This window comes from Macaca fascicularis, chromosome 19, assembly GCF_037993035.2.
Source record: "Macaca fascicularis isolate 582-1 chromosome 19, T2T-MFA8v1.1".
Taxonomy (NCBI): Eukaryota; Metazoa; Chordata; class Mammalia; order Primates; family Cercopithecidae; genus Macaca; species Macaca fascicularis.
In genome coordinates, this window is record NC_088393.1 from 30,783,268 (window position 1) to 30,800,666 (window position 17,399).

The window sequence follows — 17,399 nt, forward strand, 5'->3', positions numbered from 1 at the left end:
GGATCCGAAATATCTGTTCTCAGATTCCACAGAAATAAGGCTAGCAAAGAGATCCACGAAATACAGATGTAACTCTGTGGGATGAATTAACAGAACACTAAGCAGTTTCTCAGAAAGCTTCTTTCCAGATTTCATCTGAGGATATTTCCTTTTTCACCATAGCCCTCTATGGGCTTCCAAATATCACTTTGCCAATTCCACAAGAACTGTCTTAGCGAAAGGCTTCTTGAGGGGAAAGCTGTAACTCTGTGAGATGATTTTACAGAACAAAAAGAAGTTTCTCAGAAAGCTTCTTTCTCTTTGTCATCGGAGGATATTTCCTTTGGCCCTATAGTCTTCAAACGGATCCGAAATATCTGTTCTCAGATTCCACAGAAATAAGGCTAGCAAGGAGATCCACGAAATACAGATGTAACTCTGTGAGATGAATTAACAGAACACTAAGCAGTTTCTCAGAAAGCTTCTTTCCAGATTTCATCTGAGGATATTTCCTTTTTCACCATAGCCCTCTATGGGCTTCCAAATATCACTTTGCCAATTCCACAAGAACTGTCTCAGTGAAAGGCTTCTTGAGGGGAAAGCTGTAACTCTGTGAGATGATTTCACAGAACACAAAGAAGTTTCTCAGAAAGCTTCTTTCTCTTTGTTATTGGAGGATATTTCCTTTGGCTGTATAGTCTTCAACGGGATCCGAAATATCTGTTCTCAGATTCCTCAGAAATACGGCTAGAAAGAGATCCACGAAATACAGATGTAACTCTGTGAGTGGAAGTCACACATCACAGAGAAGTTTCTCAGAAAGCTTCTTTCCAGATTTCATCTGAGGATATTCCCTTTTTCACCATAGCCCTCTACGGGCTTCCAAATATCACTTTGCCAATTCCACAAGAACTGTCTTAGCGAAAGGTTTCTTGAGGGGAAAGCCGTAACTCTGTGAGATGATTTCAGAGAACACAAAGAAGTTTCTCAGAAAGCTTCTTTCTCTTTGTTATCGGAGGATATTTCCTTTGGCCTTATAGTCTTCAATGGGATCCGAAATATCTGTTCTCAGATTCCACAGAAAGAAGGCTAGCAAAGAGATCCACAAAATACAGATGTAACTCTGTGAGATGAATTAACAGAACACTAAGCAGTTTCTCAGAAAGCTTCTTTCCAGATTTCATCTGAGGATATTTCCTTTTTCACCATAGCCCTCTAGGGGCTTCCAAATATCACTTTGCCAATTCCACAAGAACTGTCTCAGCGAAAGGCTTCTTGAGGGGAAAGCTGTAACTCTGTGGGATGATTTTACAGAACACAAAGAAGTTTCTCAGAAAGCTTCTTTCTCTTTGTTATCGGAGGATATTTCCTTTGGCCCTATAGTCTTCAAAGGGATCCGAAATATCTGTTCTCAGATTCCACAGAAATAAGGCTAGCAAAGAGATCCACGAAATACAGATGTAACTCTGTGAGATGAATTAACAGAACACTAAGCAGTTTCTCAGGAAGCTTCTTTCCAGATTTCATCTGAGGATATTTCCTTTTTCAACATAGCCCTCTATGGGCTTCCAAATATCACTTTGCAAATTCCACAAGAACTGTCTTAGCGAAAGGATTCTTGAGGGGAAAGCTGTAACTCTGTGAGATGATTTCAAAGAACACAAAGAAGTTTCTCAGAAAGCTTCTTTCTCTTTGTTATCGGAGGATATTTCCTTTGGCCCTATAGTCTTCAATGGGATCCGAAATATCTGTTCTCAGATTCCACAGAAATAAGGCTAGCAAAGAGATCCACGAAATACAGATGTAACTCTGTGAGATGAATTAACAGAACACTAAGCAGTTTCTCAGAAAGCTTCTTTCCAGATTTCATCTGAGGATATTTCCTTTTTCACCATAGCCCTCTATGGGCTTCCAAATATCACTTTGCCAATTCCACAAGAACTGTCTTAGCGAAAGGCTTCTTGAGGGGAAAGCTGTAACTCTGTGAGATGATTTCACAGAACACAAAGAAGTTTCTCAGAAAGCTTCTTTCTCTTTGTTATCGGAGGATATTTCCTTTGGCCCTATAGTCTTCAATGGGATCCGAAATATCTGTTCTCAGATTCCACAGAAATAAGGCTAGCAAAGAGATCCACGAAATACAGATGTAACTCTGTGAGATGAATTAACAGAACACTAAGCAGTTTCTCAGAAAGCTTCTTTCCAGATTTCATCTGAGGATATTTCCTTTTTCACCATAGCCCTCTATGGGCTTCCAAATATCACTTTGCCAATTCCACAAGAACTGTCTTAGCGAAAGGCTTCTTGACGGGAAAGCTGTAACTCTGTGAGATGATTTCACAGAACACAAAGAAGTTTCTCAGAAAGCTTCTTTCTCTTTGTTATCGGAGGATATTTCCTTTGGCCCTATAGTCTTCAATGGGATCCGAAATATCTGTTCTCAGATTCCACAGAAATAAGGCTAGCAAAGAGATCCACGAAATACAGATGTAACTCTGTGAGATGAATTAACAGAACACTAAGCAGTTTCTCAGAAAGCTTCTTTCCAGATTTCATCTGAGGATATTTCCTTTTTCACCATAGCCCTCTATGGGCTTCCAAATATCACTTTGCCAATTCCACAAGAACTGTCTTAGCGAAAGGCTTCTTGAGGGGAAAGCTATAACTCTGTGAGTTGATTTTACAGAACACAAAGAAGTTTCTCAGAAAGCTTCTTTCTCTTTGTTATCGGAGGATATTTCCTTTGGCCCTATAGTCTTCAAAGGGATCCGAAATATCTGTTCTCAGATTCCACAGAAATAAGGCTAGCAAAGAGATCCACGAAATACAGATGTAACTCTGTGAGATGAATTAACAGAACACTAAGCAGTTTCTCAGAAAGCTTCTTTCCAGATTTCATCTGAGGATATTTCCTTTTTCACCATAGTCCTCTATGGGCTTCCAAATATCACGTTGCCAATTCCAAAAGAACTGTCTTAGCGAAAGGCTTCTTGAGGGGAAAGCTGTAACCCTGTGAGATGATTTCACAGAACACAAAGAAGTTTCTCAGAAAGCTTCTTTCTCTTTGTTATCGGAGGATATTTCCTTTGGCCCTATAGTCTTCAATGGGATCCGAAATATCTGTTCTCAGATTCCACAGAAATAAGGCTAGCAAAGACATCCACGAAATACAGATGTAACTCTGTGAGATGAATTAACAGAACACTAAGCAGTTTCTCAGAAAGCTTCTTTCCAGATTTCATCTGAGGATATTTCCTTTTTCACCATAGCCCTCTATGGGCTTCCAAATATCACTTTGCCAATTCCAGAAGAACTGTCTTAGCGAAAGGCTTCTTGAGGGGAAAGCTGTAACTCTGTGAGATGATTTTACAGAACACAAAGAAGTTTCTCAGAAAGGTTCTTTCTCTTTGTTATCGGAGGATATTTCCTTTGGCCGTATAGTCTTCAATGGGATCCGAAATATCTGTTCTCAGATTCCACAGAAATAAGGCTAGCAAAGAGATCCACGAAATACAGATGTAACTCTGTGAGATGAATTAACAGAACACTAAGCAGTTTCTCAGAAAGCTTCTTTCCAGATTTCATCTGAGGATATTTCCTTTTTCACCGTAGACCTCTATGGGCTTCCAAATATCAGTTTGCCAATTCCACAAGAACTGTCTTAGCGAAAGGCTTCTTGAGGGGAAAGCTGTAACTCTGTGAGATGATTTCACAGAACAGAAAGAAGTTTCTCAGAAAGCTTCTTTCTCTTTGTTATCGGAGGATATTTCCTTTGGCCCTATAGTCTTCAATGGGATCCGAAATATCTGTTCTCAGATTCCACAGAAATAAGGCTAGCAAAGAGATCCACGAAATACAGATGTAACTCTGTGAGATGAATTAACAGAACACTAAGCAGTTTCTCAGAAAGCTTCTTTCCAGATTTCATCTGAGGATATTTCCTTTTTCACCATAGCCCTCTATGGGCTTCCAAATATCACTTTGCCAATTCCACAAGAACTGTCTTAGCGAAAGGCTTCTTGAGGGGAAAGCTGTAACTCTGTGAGATGATTTCACAGAACACAAAGAAGTTTCTCAGAAAGCTTCTTTCTCTTTGTTATCGGAGGATATTTCCTTTGGCCCTATAGTCTTCAAAGGGATCCGAAATATCTGTTCTCAGATTCCACAGAAATAAGGCTAGCAAAGAGATCCACGAAATACAGATGTAACTCTGTGAGATGAATTAACAGAACACTAAGCAGTTTCTCAGAAAGCTTCTTTCCAGATTTCATCTGAGGATATTTCCTTTTTCACCATAGCCCTCTATGGGCTTCCAAATATCACTTTGCAAATTCCACAAGAACTGTCTTAGCGAAAGGCTTCTTGAGGGGAAAGCCGTAACTCTGTGAGATGATTTCAGAGAACACAAAGAAGTTTCTCAGAAAGCTTCTTTCTCTTTGTTATCGGAGGATATTTCCTTTGGCCCTATAGTCTTCAATGGGATCCGAAATATCTGTTCTCAGATTCCACAGAAATAAGGCTAGCAAAGAGATCCACGAAATACAGATGTAACTCAGTGAGATGAATTAACAGAACACTAAGCAGTTTCTCAGAAAGCTTCTTTCCAGATTTCATCTGAGGATATTTCCTTTTTCACCATAGCCCTCTATGGGCTTCCAAATATCACTTTGCCAATTCCACAAGAACTGTCTTAGCGAAAGGCTTCTTGAGGGGAAAGCTGTAACTCTGTGAGATGATTTTACAGAACACAAAGAAGTTTCTCAGAAAGCTTCTTTCTCTTTGTTATCGGAGGATATTTCCTTTGGCCCTATAGTCTTCAAAGGGATCCGAAATATCTGTTCTCAGATTCCACAGAAATAAGGCTAGCACAGAGATCCACGAAATACAGATGTAACTCTGTGTGATGAATTAACAGAACACTAAGCAGTTTCTCAGAAAGCTTCTTTCCAGATTTCATCTGAGGATATTTCCTTTTTCACCATAGCCCTCTATGGGCTTCCAAATATCACTTTGCCAATTCCACAAGAACTGTCTTAGCGAAAGGCTTCTTGAGGGGAAAGCTGTAACTCTGTGAGATGATTTCACGGAACACAAAGAAGTTTCTCAGAAAGCTTCTTTCTCTTTGTTATCGGAGGATATTTCCTTTGGCCGTATAGTCTTCAATGGGATCCGAAATATCTGTTCTCAGATTCCACAGAAATAAGGCTAGCAAAGAGATCCACAAAATACAGATGTAACTCTGTGAGATGAATTAACAGAACACTAAGCAGTTTCTCAGAAAGCTTCTTTCCAGATTTCATCTGAGGATATTTCCTTTTTCACCATAGCCCTCTATGGGCTACCAAATATCACTTTGCCAATTCCACAAGAACTGTCTTAGCGAAAGGCTTCTTGAGGGGAAAGCTATAACTCTGTGAGATGATTTTACAGAACACAAAGAAGTTTCTCAGAAAGCTTCTTTCTCTTTGTTATCGGAGGATATTTCCTTTGGCCCTATAGTCTTCAAAGGGATCCGAAATATCTGTTCTCAGATTCCACAGAAATAAGGCTAGCAAAGAGATCCACGAAATACAGATGTAACTCTGTGAGATGAATTAACAGAACACTAAGCAGTTTCTCAGAAAGCTTCTTTCCAGATTTCATCTGAGGATATTTCCTTTTTCACCATAGTCCTCTATGGGCTTCCAAATATCACTTTGCCAATTCCAAAAGAACTGTCTTAGCGAAAGGCTTCTTGAGGGGAAAGCTGTAACCCTGTGAGATGATTTCACAGAACACAAAGAAGTTTCTCAGAAAGCTTCTTTCTCTTTGTTATCGGAGGATATTTCCTTTGGCCCTATAGTCTTCAATGGGATCCGAAATATCTGTTCTCAGATTCCACAGAAATAAGGCTAGCAAAGACATCCACGAAATACAGATGTAACTCTGTGAGATGAATTAACAGAACACTAAGCAGTTTCTCAGAAAGCTTCTTTCCAGATTTCATCTGAGGATATTTCCTTTTTCACCATAGCCCTCTATCTGCTTCCAAATATCACTTTGCCAATTCCAGAAGAACTGTCTTAGCGAAAGGCTTCTTGAGGGGAAAGCTGTAACTCTGTGAGATGATTTTACAGAACACAAAGAAGTTTCTCAGAAAGGTTCTTTCTCTTTGTTATCGGAGGATATTTCCTTTGGCCCTATAGTCTTCAAAGGGATCCGAAATATCTGTTCTCAGATTCCACAGAAATAAGGCGAGCTAAGAGATCCACGAAATACAGATGTAATTCTGTGAGATGAATTAACAGAACACTAAGCAGTTTCTCAGAAAGCTTCTTTCCAGATTTCATCTGAGGATATTTCCTTTTTCACCGTAGCCCTCTATGGGCTTCCAAATATCACTTTGCCAATTCCACAAGAACTGTCTTAGCGAAAGGCTTCTTGAGGGGAAAGCTGTAACTCTGTGAGATGATTTCACAGAACACAAAGAAGTTTCTCAGAAAGCTTCTTTCTCTTTGTTATCGGAGGATATTTCCTTTGGCCCTATAGTCTTCAATGGGATCCGAAATATCTGTTCTCAGATTCCACAGAAATAAGGCTAGCAAAGAGATCCACAAAATACAGATGTAACTCTGTGAGATGAATTAACAGAACACTAAGCAGTTTCTCAGAAAGCTTCTTTCCAGATTTCATCTGAGGATATTTCCTTTTTCACCATAGCCCTCTATGGGCTTCCAAATATCACTTTGCCAATTCCACAAGAACTGTCTTAGCGAAAGGCTTCTTGAGGGGAAAGCTGTAACTCTGTGAATGATTTTACAGAACACAAAGAAGTTTCTCAGAAAGCTTCTTTCTCTTTGTTATCGGAGGATATTTCCTTTGGCCCTATAGTCTTCAATGGGATCCGAAATATCTGTTCTCAGATTCCACAGAAATAAGGCTAGCAAAGAGATCCACGAAATACAGATGTAACTCTGTGAGATGAATTAACAGAACACTAAGCAGTTTCTCAGAAAGCTTCTTTCCAGATTTCATCAGAGGATATTTCCTTTTTCACCATAGCCCTCTATGGGCTTCCAAATATCACTTTGCCAATTCCACAAGAACTGTCTTAGCGAAAGGCTTCTTGAGGGGAAAGCCGTAACTCTCTGAGATGATTTTACAGAACACAAAGAAGTTTCTCAGAAAGCTTCTTTCTCTTTGTCATCGGAGGATATTTCCTTTGGCCCTATAGTCTTCAATGGGATCCGAAATATCTGTTCTCAGATTCCACAGAAATAAGGCCAGCATGGAGATCCACGAAATACAGATGTAACTCTGTGAGATGAATTAACAGAACACTAAGCAGTTTCTCAGAAAGCTTCTTTCCAGATTTCATCTGAGGATATTTCCTTTATCACCATAGCCCTCTATGGGCTTCCAAATATCACTTTGCCAATTCCACAAGAACTGTCTCAGCGAAAGGCTTCTTGAGGGGAAAGCTGTAACTCTGTGAGATGATTTCACAGAACACAAAGAAGTTTCTCAGAAAGCTTCTTTCTCTTTGTTATCGGAGGATATTTCCTTTGGCCCTATAGTCTTCAATGGGATCCGAAATATCTGTTCTCAGATTCCACAGAAATAAGGCTAGCAAAGACATCCACGAAATACAGATGTAACTCTGTGAGATGAATTAACAGAACACTAAGCAGTTTCTCAGAAAGCTTCTTTCCAGATTTCATCTGAGGATATTTCCTTTTTCACCATAGCCCTCTATCTGCTTCCAAATATCACTTTGCCAATTCCAGAAGAACTGTCTTAGCGAAAGGCTTCTTGAGGGGAAAGCTGTAACTCTGTGAGATGATTTTACAGAACACAAAGAAGTTTCTCAGAAAGGTTCTTTCTCTTTGTTATCGGAGGATATTTCCTTTGGCCCTATAGTCTTCAAAGGGATCCGAAATATCTGTTCTCAGATTCCACAGAAATAAGGCGAGCTAAGAGATCCACGAAATACAGATGTAATTCTGTGAGATGAATTAACAGAACACTAAGCAGTTTCTCAGAAAGCTTCTTTCCAGATTTCATCTGAGGATATTTCCTTTTTCACCGTAGCCCTCTATGGGCTTCCAAATATCACTTTGCCAATTCCACAAGAACTGTCTTAGCGAAAGGCTTCTTGAGGGGAAAGCTGTAACTCTGTGAGATGATTTCACAGAACACAAAGAAGTTTCTCAGAAAGCTTCTTTCTCTTTGTTATCGGAGGATATTTCCTTTGGCCCTATAGTCTTCAATGGGATCCGAAATATCTGTTCTCAGATTCCACAGAAATAAGGCTAGCAAAGAGATCCACAAAATACAGATGTAACTCTGTGAGATGAATTAACAGAACACTAAGCAGTTTCTCAGAAAGCTTCTTTCCAGATTTCATCTGAGGATATTTCCTTTTTCACCATAGCCCTCTATGGGCTTCCAAATATCACTTTGCCAATTCCACAAGAACTGTCTTAGCGAAAGGCTTCTTGAGGGGAAAGCTGTAACTCTGTGAATGATTTTACAGAACACAAAGAAGTTTCTCAGAAAGCTTCTTTCTCTTTGTTATCGGAGGATATTTCCTTTGGCCCTATAGTCTTCAATGGGATCCGAAATATCTGTTCTCAGATTCCACAGAAATAAGGCTAGCAAAGAGATCCACGAAATACAGATGTAACTCTGTGAGATGAATTAACAGAACACTAAGCAGTTTCTCAGAAAGCTTCTTTCCAGATTTCATCAGAGGATATTTCCTTTTTCACCATAGCCCTCTATGGGCTTCCAAATATCACTTTGCCAATTCCACAAGAACTGTCTTAGCGAAAGGCTTCTTGAGGGGAAAGCCGTAACTCTCTGAGATGATTTTACAGAACACAAAGAAGTTTCTCAGAAAGCTTCTTTCTCTTTGTCATCGGAGGATATTTCCTTTGGCCCTATAGTCTTCAATGGGATCCGAAATATCTGTTCTCAGATTCCACAGAAATAAGGCCAGCATGGAGATCCACGAAATACAGATGTAACTCTGTGAGATGAATTAACAGAACACTAAGCAGTTTCTCAGAAAGCTTCTTTCCAGATTTCATCTGAGGATATTTCCTTTATCACCATAGCCCTCTATGGGCTTCCAAATATCACTTTGCCAATTCCACAAGAACTGTCTCAGCGAAAGGCTTCTTGAGGGGAAAGCTGTAACTCTGTGAGATGATTTCACAGAACACAAAGAAGTTTCTCAGAAAGCTTCTTTCTCTTTGTTATCGGAGGATATTTCCTTTGGCTGTATAGTCTTCAAAGGGATCCGAAATATCTGTTCTACGATTCCACAGAAATACGGCTAGAAAGAGATCCACGAAATACAGATGTAACTCTGTGAGTGGAAGTCACACATCACAGAGAAGTTTCTCAGAAAGCTTCTTTCCAGATTTCATATGAGGATATTTCCTTTTTCACCATAGCCCTCTATGGGCTTCCAAATATCACTTTGCCAATTCCACAAGAACTGTCTTAGCGAAAGGCTTCTTGAGGGGAAAGCTGTAACTCTGTGAGATGATTTCACAGAACACAAAGAAGTTTCTCGGAAAACTTCTTTCTCTTTGTTATCGGAGGATATTTACTTTGGCCTATAGTCTTCAATGGATCCGAAATATCTGTTCTCAGATTCCACAGAAATAAGGCTAGCAAAGAGATCCACGAAATGCAGATGTAACTCTGTGAGATGAATTAACAGAACACTCAGCAGTCTCTCAGAAAGCTTCTTTCCAGATTTCATCTGAGGATATTTCCCTTTTCACCTTAGCCCTCTATGGGCTTCCAAATATCACTTTGCCAATTCCACAAGAACTGTCTTAGCGAAAGGCTTCTTGAGGGGAAAGCTATAACTCTGTGAGATGATTTTACAGAACACAAAGAAGTTTCTCAGAAAGCTTCTTTCTCTTTGTTATCGGAGGATATTTCCTTTGGCCCTATAGTCTTCAAAGGGATCCGAAATATCTGTTCTCAGATTCCACAGAAATAAGGCTAGCAAAGAGATCCACGAAATACAGATGTAACTCTGTGAGATGAATTAACAGAACACTAAGCAGTTTCTCAGAAAGCTTCTTTCCAGATTTCATCTGAGGATATTTCCTTTTTCACCATAGTCCTCTATGGGCTTCCAAATATCACTTTGCCAATTCCAAAAGAACTGTCTTAGCGTAAGGCTTCTTGAGGGGAAAGCTGTAACCCTGTGAGATGATTTCACAGAACACAAAGAAGTTTCTCAGAAAGCTTCTTTCTCTTTGTTATCGGAGGATATTTCCTTTGGCCCTATAGTCTTCAATGGGATCCGAAATATCTGTTCTCAGATTCCACAGAAATAAGGCTAGCAAAGACATCCACGAAATACAGATGTAACTCTGTGAAATGAATTAACAGAACACTAAGCAGTTTCTCAGAAAGCTTCTTTCCAGATTTCATCTGAGGATAATTCCTTTTTCACCATAGCCCTCTATGGGCTTCCAAATATCACTTTGCCAATTCCAGAAGAACTGTCTTAGCGAAAGGCTTCTTGAGGGGAAAGCTGTAACTCTGTGAGATGATTTTACAGAACACAAAGAAGTTTCTCAGAAAGGTTCTTTCTCTTTGTTATCGGAGGATATTTCCTTTGGCCCTATAGTCTTCAAAGGGATCCGAAATATCTGTTCTCAGATTCCACAGAAATAAGGCTAGCAAAGAGATCCACGAAATACAGATGTAACTCTGTGAGATGAATTAACAGAACACTAAGCAGTTTCTCAGAAAGCTTCTTTCCAGATTTCATCTGAGGATATTTCCTTTTTCACCGTAGCCCTCTATGGGCTTCCAAATATCACTTTGCCAATTCCACAAGAACTGTCTTAGCGAAAGGCTTCTTGAGGGGAAAGCTGTAACTCTGTGAGATGATTTCACAGAACACAAAGAAGTTTCTCAGAAAGCTTCTTTCTCTTTGTTATCGGAGGATATTTCCTTTGGCCCTATAGTCTTCAATGGGATCCGAAATATCTGTCCTCAGATTCCACAGAAATAAGGCTAGCAAAGAGATCCACAAAATACAGATGTAACTCTGTGAGATGAATTAACAGAACACTAAGCAGTTTCTCAGAAAGCTTCTTTCCAGATTTCATCTGAGGATATTTCCTTTTTCACCATAGCCCTCTATGGGCTTCCAAATATCACTTTGCCAATTCCACAAGAACTGTCTTAGCGAAAGGCTTCTTGAGGGGAAAGCTGTAACTCTGTGAATGATTTTACAGAACACAAAGAAGTTTCTCAGAAAGCTTCTTTCTCTTTGTTATCGGAGGATATTTCCTTTGGCCCTATAGTCTTCAATGGGATCCGAAATATCTGTTCTCAGATTCCACAGAAATAAGGCTAGCAAAGAGATCCACGAAATACAGATGTAACTCTGTGAGATGAATTAACAGAACACTAAGCAGTTTCTCAGAAAGCTTCTTTCCAGATTTCATCTGAGGATATTTCCTTTTTCACCATAGCCCTCTATGGGCTTCCAAATATCACTTTGCCAATTCCACAAGAACTGTCTTAGCGAAAGGCTTCTTGAGGGGAAAGCCGTAACTCTCTGAGATGATTTTACAGAACACAAAGAAGTTTCTCAGAAAGCTTCTTTCTCTTTGTCATCGGAGGATATTTCCTTTGGCCCTATAGTCTTCAATGGGATCCGAAATATCTGTTCTCAGATTCCACAGAAATAAGGCTAGCATGGAGATCCACGAAATACAGATGTAACTCTGTGAGATGAATTAACAGAACACTAAGCAGTTTCTCAGAAAGCTTCTTTCCAGATTTCATCTGAGGATATTTCCTTTATCACCATAGCCCTCTATGGGCTTCCAAATATCACTTTGCCAATTCCACAAGAACTGTCTCAGCGAAAGGCTTCTTGAGGGGAAAGCTGTAACTCTGTGAGATGATTTCACAGAACACAAAGAAGTTTCTCAGAAAGCTTCTTTCTCTTTGTTATCGGAGGATATTTCCTTTGGCTGTATAGTCTTCAAAGGGATCCGAAATATCTGTTCTCAGATTCCACAGAAATACGGCTAGAAAGAGATCCACGAAATACAGATGTAACTCTGTGAGTGGTAGTCACACATCACAGAGAAGTTTCTCAGAAAGCTTCTTTCCAGATTTCATATGAGGATATTTCCTTTTTCACCATAGCCCTCTATGGGCTTCCAAATATCCCTTTGCCAATTCCACAAGAACTGTCTTAGCGAAAGGCTTCTTGAGGGGAAAGCTGTAACTCTGTGAGATGATTTCACAGAACACAAAGAAGTTTCTCGGAAAACTTCTTTCTCTTTGTTATCGGAGGATATTTCCTTTGGCCTATAGTCTTCAATGGATCCGAAATATCTGTTCTCAGATTCCACAGAAATAAGGCTAGCAAAGAGATCCACGAAATGCAGATGTAACTCTGTGAGATGAATTAACAGAACACTCAGCAGTTTCTCAGAAAGCTTCTTTCCAGATTTCATCTGAGGATATTTCCCTTTTCACCTTAGCCCTCTATGGGCTTCCAAATATCACTTTGCCAATTCCACAAGAACTGTCTTAGCGAAAGGCTTCTTGAGGGGAAAGCTATAACTCTGTGAGATGATTTTACAGAACACAAAGAAGTTTCTCAGAAAGCTTCTTTCTCTTTGTTATCGGAGGATATTTCCTTTGGCCCTATAGTCTTCAAAGGGATCCGAAATATCTGTTCTCAGATTCCACAGAAATAAGGCTAGCAAAGAGATCCACGAAATACAGATGTAACTCTGTGAGATGAATTAACAGAACACTAAGCAGTTTCTCAGAAAGCTTCTTTCCAGATTTCATCTGAGGATATTTCCTTTTTCACCATAGTCCTCTATGGGCTTCCAAATATCACTTTGCCAATTCCAAAAGAACTGTCTTAGCGTAAGGCTTCTTGAGGGGAAAGCTGTAACCCTGTGAGATGATTTCACAGAACACAAAGAAGTTTCTCAGAAAGCTTCTTTCTCTTTGTTATCGGGGGATATTTCCTTTGGCCCTATAGTCTTCAATGGGATCCGAAATATCTGTTCTCAGATTCCACAGAAATAAGGCTAGCAAAGACATCCACGAAATACAGATGTAACTCTGTGAGATGAATTAACAGAACACTAAGCAGTTTCTCAGAAAGCTTCTTTCCAGATTTCATCTGAGGATATTTCCTTTTTCACCATAGCCCTCTATGGGCTTTCAAATATCACTTTGCCAATTCCAGAAGAACTGTCTTAGCGAAAGGCTTCTTGAGGGGAAAGCTGTAACTCTGTGAGATGATTTTACAGAACACAAAGAAGTTTCTCAGAAAGGTTCTTTCTCTTTGTTATCGGAGGATATTTCCTTTGGCCCTATAGTCTTCAAAGGGATCCGAAATATCTGTTCTCAGATTCCACAGAAATAAGGCTAGCAAAGAGATCCACGAAATACAGATGTAACTCTGTGAGATGAATTAACAGAACACTAAGCAGTTTCTCAGAAAGCTTCTTTCCAGATTTCATCTGAGGATATTTCCTTTTTCACCGTAGACCTCTATGGGCTTCCAAATATCAGTTTGCCAATTCCACAAGAACTGTCTTAGCGAAAGGATTCTTGAGGGGAAAGCTGTAACTCTGTGAGATGATTTCACAGAACAGAAAGAAGTTTCTCAGAAAGCTTCTTTCTCTTTGTTATCGGAGGATATTTCCTTTGGCCCTATAGTCTTCAATGGGATCCGAAATATCTGTTCTCAGATTCCACAGAAATAAGGCTAGCAAAGAGATCCACGAAATACAGATGTAACTCTGTGAGATGAATTAACAGAACACTAAGCAGTTTCTCAGAAAGCTTCTTTCCAGATTTCATCTGAGGATATTTCCTTTTTCACCATAGCCCTCTATGGGCTTCCAAATATCACTTTGCCAATTCCACAAGAACTGTCTTAGCGAAAGGCTTCTTGAGGGGAAAGCTGTAACTCTGTGAGATGATTTCACAGAACACAAAGAAGTTTCTCAGAAAGCTTCTTTCTCTTTGTTATCGGAGGATATTTCCTTTGGCCCTATAGTCTTCAAAGGGATCCGAAATATCTGTTCTCAGATTACACAGAAATAAGGCTAGCAAAGAGATCCACGAAATACAGATGTAACTGTGTGAGATGAATTAACAGAACACTAAGCAGTTTCTCAGAAAGCTTCTTTCCAGATTTCATCTGAGGATATTTCCTTTTTCACCATAGCCCTCTATGGGCTTCCAAATATCACTTTGCAAATTCCACAAGAACTGTCTTAGCGAAAGGCTTCTTGAGGGGAAAGCCGTAACTCTGTGAGATGATTTCAGAGAACACAAAGAAGTTTCTCAGAAAGCTTCTTTCTCTTTGTTATCGGAGGATATTTCCTTTGGCCCTATAGTCTTCAATGGGATCCGAAATATCTGTTCTCAGATTCCACAGAAATAAGGCTAGCAAAGAGATCCACGAAATACAGATGTAACTCAGTGAGATGAATTAACAGAACACTAAGCAGTTTCTCAGAAAGCTTCTTTCCAGATTTCATCTGAGGATATTTCCTTTTTCACCATAGCCCTCTATGGGCTTCCAAATATCACTTTGCCAATTCCACAAGAACTGTCTTAGCGAAAGGCTTCTTGAGGGGAAAGCTGTAACTCTGTGAGATGATTTTACAGAACACAAAGAAGTTTCTCAGAAAGCTTCTTTCTCTTTGTTATCGGAGGATATTTCCTTTGGCCCTATAGTCTTCAAAGGGATCCGAAATATCTGTTCTCAGATTCCACAGAAATAAGGCTAGCAAAGAGATCCACGAAATACAGATGTAACTCTGTGTGATGAATTAACAGAACACTAAGCAGTTTCTCAGAAAGCTTCTTTCCAGATTTCATCTGAGGATATTTCCTTTTTCACCATAGCCCTCTATGGGCTTCCAAATATCACTTTGCCAATTCCACAAGAACTGTCTTAGCGAAAGGCTTCTTGAGGGGAAAGCTGTAACTCTGTGAGATGATTTCACAGAACACAAAGAAGTTTCTCAGAAAGCTTCTTTCTCTTTGTTATCGGAGGATATTTCCTTTGGCCGTATAGTCTTCAATGGGATCCGAAATATCTGTTCTCAGATTCCACAGAAATAAGGCTAGCAAAGAGATCCACAAAATACAGATGTAACTCTGTGAGATGAATTAACAGAACACTAAGCAGTTTCTCAGAAAGCTTCTTTCCAGATTTCATCTGAGGATATTTCCTTTTTCACCATAGCCCTCTATGGGCTACCAAATATCACTTTGCCAATTCCACAAGAACTGTCTTAGCGAAAGGCTTCTTGAGGGGAAAGCTATAACTCTGTGAGATGATTTTACAGAACACAAAGAAGTTTCTCAGAAAGCTTCTTTCTCTTTGTTATCGGAGGATATTTCCTTTGGCCCTATAGTCTTCAAAGGGATCCGAAATATCTGTTCTCAGATTCCACAGAAATAAGGCTAGCAAAGAGATCCACGAAATACAGATGTAACTCTGTGAGATGAATTAACAGAACACTAAGCAGTTTCTCAGAAAGCTTCTTTCCAGATTTCATCTGAGGATATTTCCTTTTTCACCATAGTCCTCTATGGGCTTCCAAATATCACTTTGCCAATTCCAAAAGAACTGTCTTAGCGAAAGGCTTCTTTAGGGGAAAGCTGTAACCCTGTGAGATGATTTCACAGAACACAAAGAAGTTTCTCAGAAAGCTTCTTTCTCTTTGTTATCGGAGGATATTTCCTTTGGCCCTATAGTCTTCAATGGGATCCGAAATATCTGTTCTCAGATTCCACAGAAATAAGGCTAGCAAAGACATCCACGAAATACAGATGTAACTCTGTGAGATGAATTAACAGAACACTAAGCAGTTTCTCAGAAAGCTTCTTTCCAGATTTCATCTGAGGATATTTCCTTTTTCACCATAGCCCTCTATGGGCTTCCAAATATCACTTTGCCAATTCCAGAAGAACTGTCTTAGCGAAAGGCTTCTTGAGGGGAAAGCTGTAACTCTGTGAGATGATTTTACAGAACACAAAGAAGTTTCTCAGAAAGGTTCTTTCTCTTTGTTATCGGAGGATATTTCCTTTGGCCCTATAGTCTTCAAAGGGATCCGAAATATCTGTTCTCAGATTCCACAGAAATAAGGCTAGCAAAGAGATCCACGAAATACAGATGTAATTCTGTGAGATGAATTAACAGAACACTAAGCAGTTTCTCAGAAAGCTTCTTTCCAGATTTCATCTGAGGATATTTCCTTTTTCACCGTAGCCCTCTATGGGCTTCCAAATATCACTTTGCCAATTCCACAAGAACTGTCTTAGCGAAAGGCTTCTTGAGGGGAAAGCTGTAACTCTGTGAGATGATTTCACAGAACACAAAGAAGTTTCTCAGAAAGCTTCTTTCTCTTTGTTATCGGAGGATATTTCCTTTGGCCCTATAGTCTTCAAAGGGATCCGAAATATCTGTTCTCAGATTCCACAGAAATAAGGCTAGCAAAGAGATCCACAAAATACAGATGTAACTCTGTGAGATGAATTAACAGAACACTAAGCAGTTTCTCAGAAAGCTTCTTTCCAGATTTCATCTGAGGATATTTCCTTTTTCACCATAGCCCTCTATGGGCTTCCAAATATCACTTTGCCAATTCCACAGGAACTGTCTTAGCGAAAGGCTTCTTGAGGGGAAAGCTGTAACTCTGTGAATGATTTTACAGAACACAAAGAAGTTTCTCAGAAAGCTTCTTTCTCTTTGTTATCGGAGGATATTTCCTTTGGCCCTATAGTCTTCAATGGGATCCGAAATATCTGTTCTCAGATTCCACAGAAATAAGGCTAGCAAAGAGATCCACGAAATACAGATGTAACTCTGTGAGATGAATTAACAGAACACTAAGCAGTTTCTCAGAAAGCTTCTTTCCAGATTTCATCAGAGGATATTTCCTTTTTCACCATAGCCCTCTATGGGCTTCCAAATATCACTTTGCCAATTCCACAAGAACTGTCTTAGCGAAAGGCTTCTTGAGGGGAAAGCCGTAACTCTCTGAGATGATTTTACAGAACACAAAGAAGTTTCTCAGAAAGCTTCTTTCTCTTTGTCATCGGAGGATATTTCCTTTGGCCCTATAGTCTTCAATGGGATCCGAAATATCTGTTCTCAGATTCCACAGAAATAAGGCCAGCATGGAGATCCACGAAATACAGATGTAACTCTGTGAGATGAATTAACAGAACACTAAGCTGTTTCTCAGAAAGCTTCTTTCCAGATTTCATCTGAGGATATTTCCTTTATCACCATAGCCCTCTATGGGCTTCCAAATATCACTTTGCCAATTCCACAAGAACTGTCTCAGCGAAAGGCTTCTTGAGGGGAAAGCTGTAACTCTGTGAGATGATTT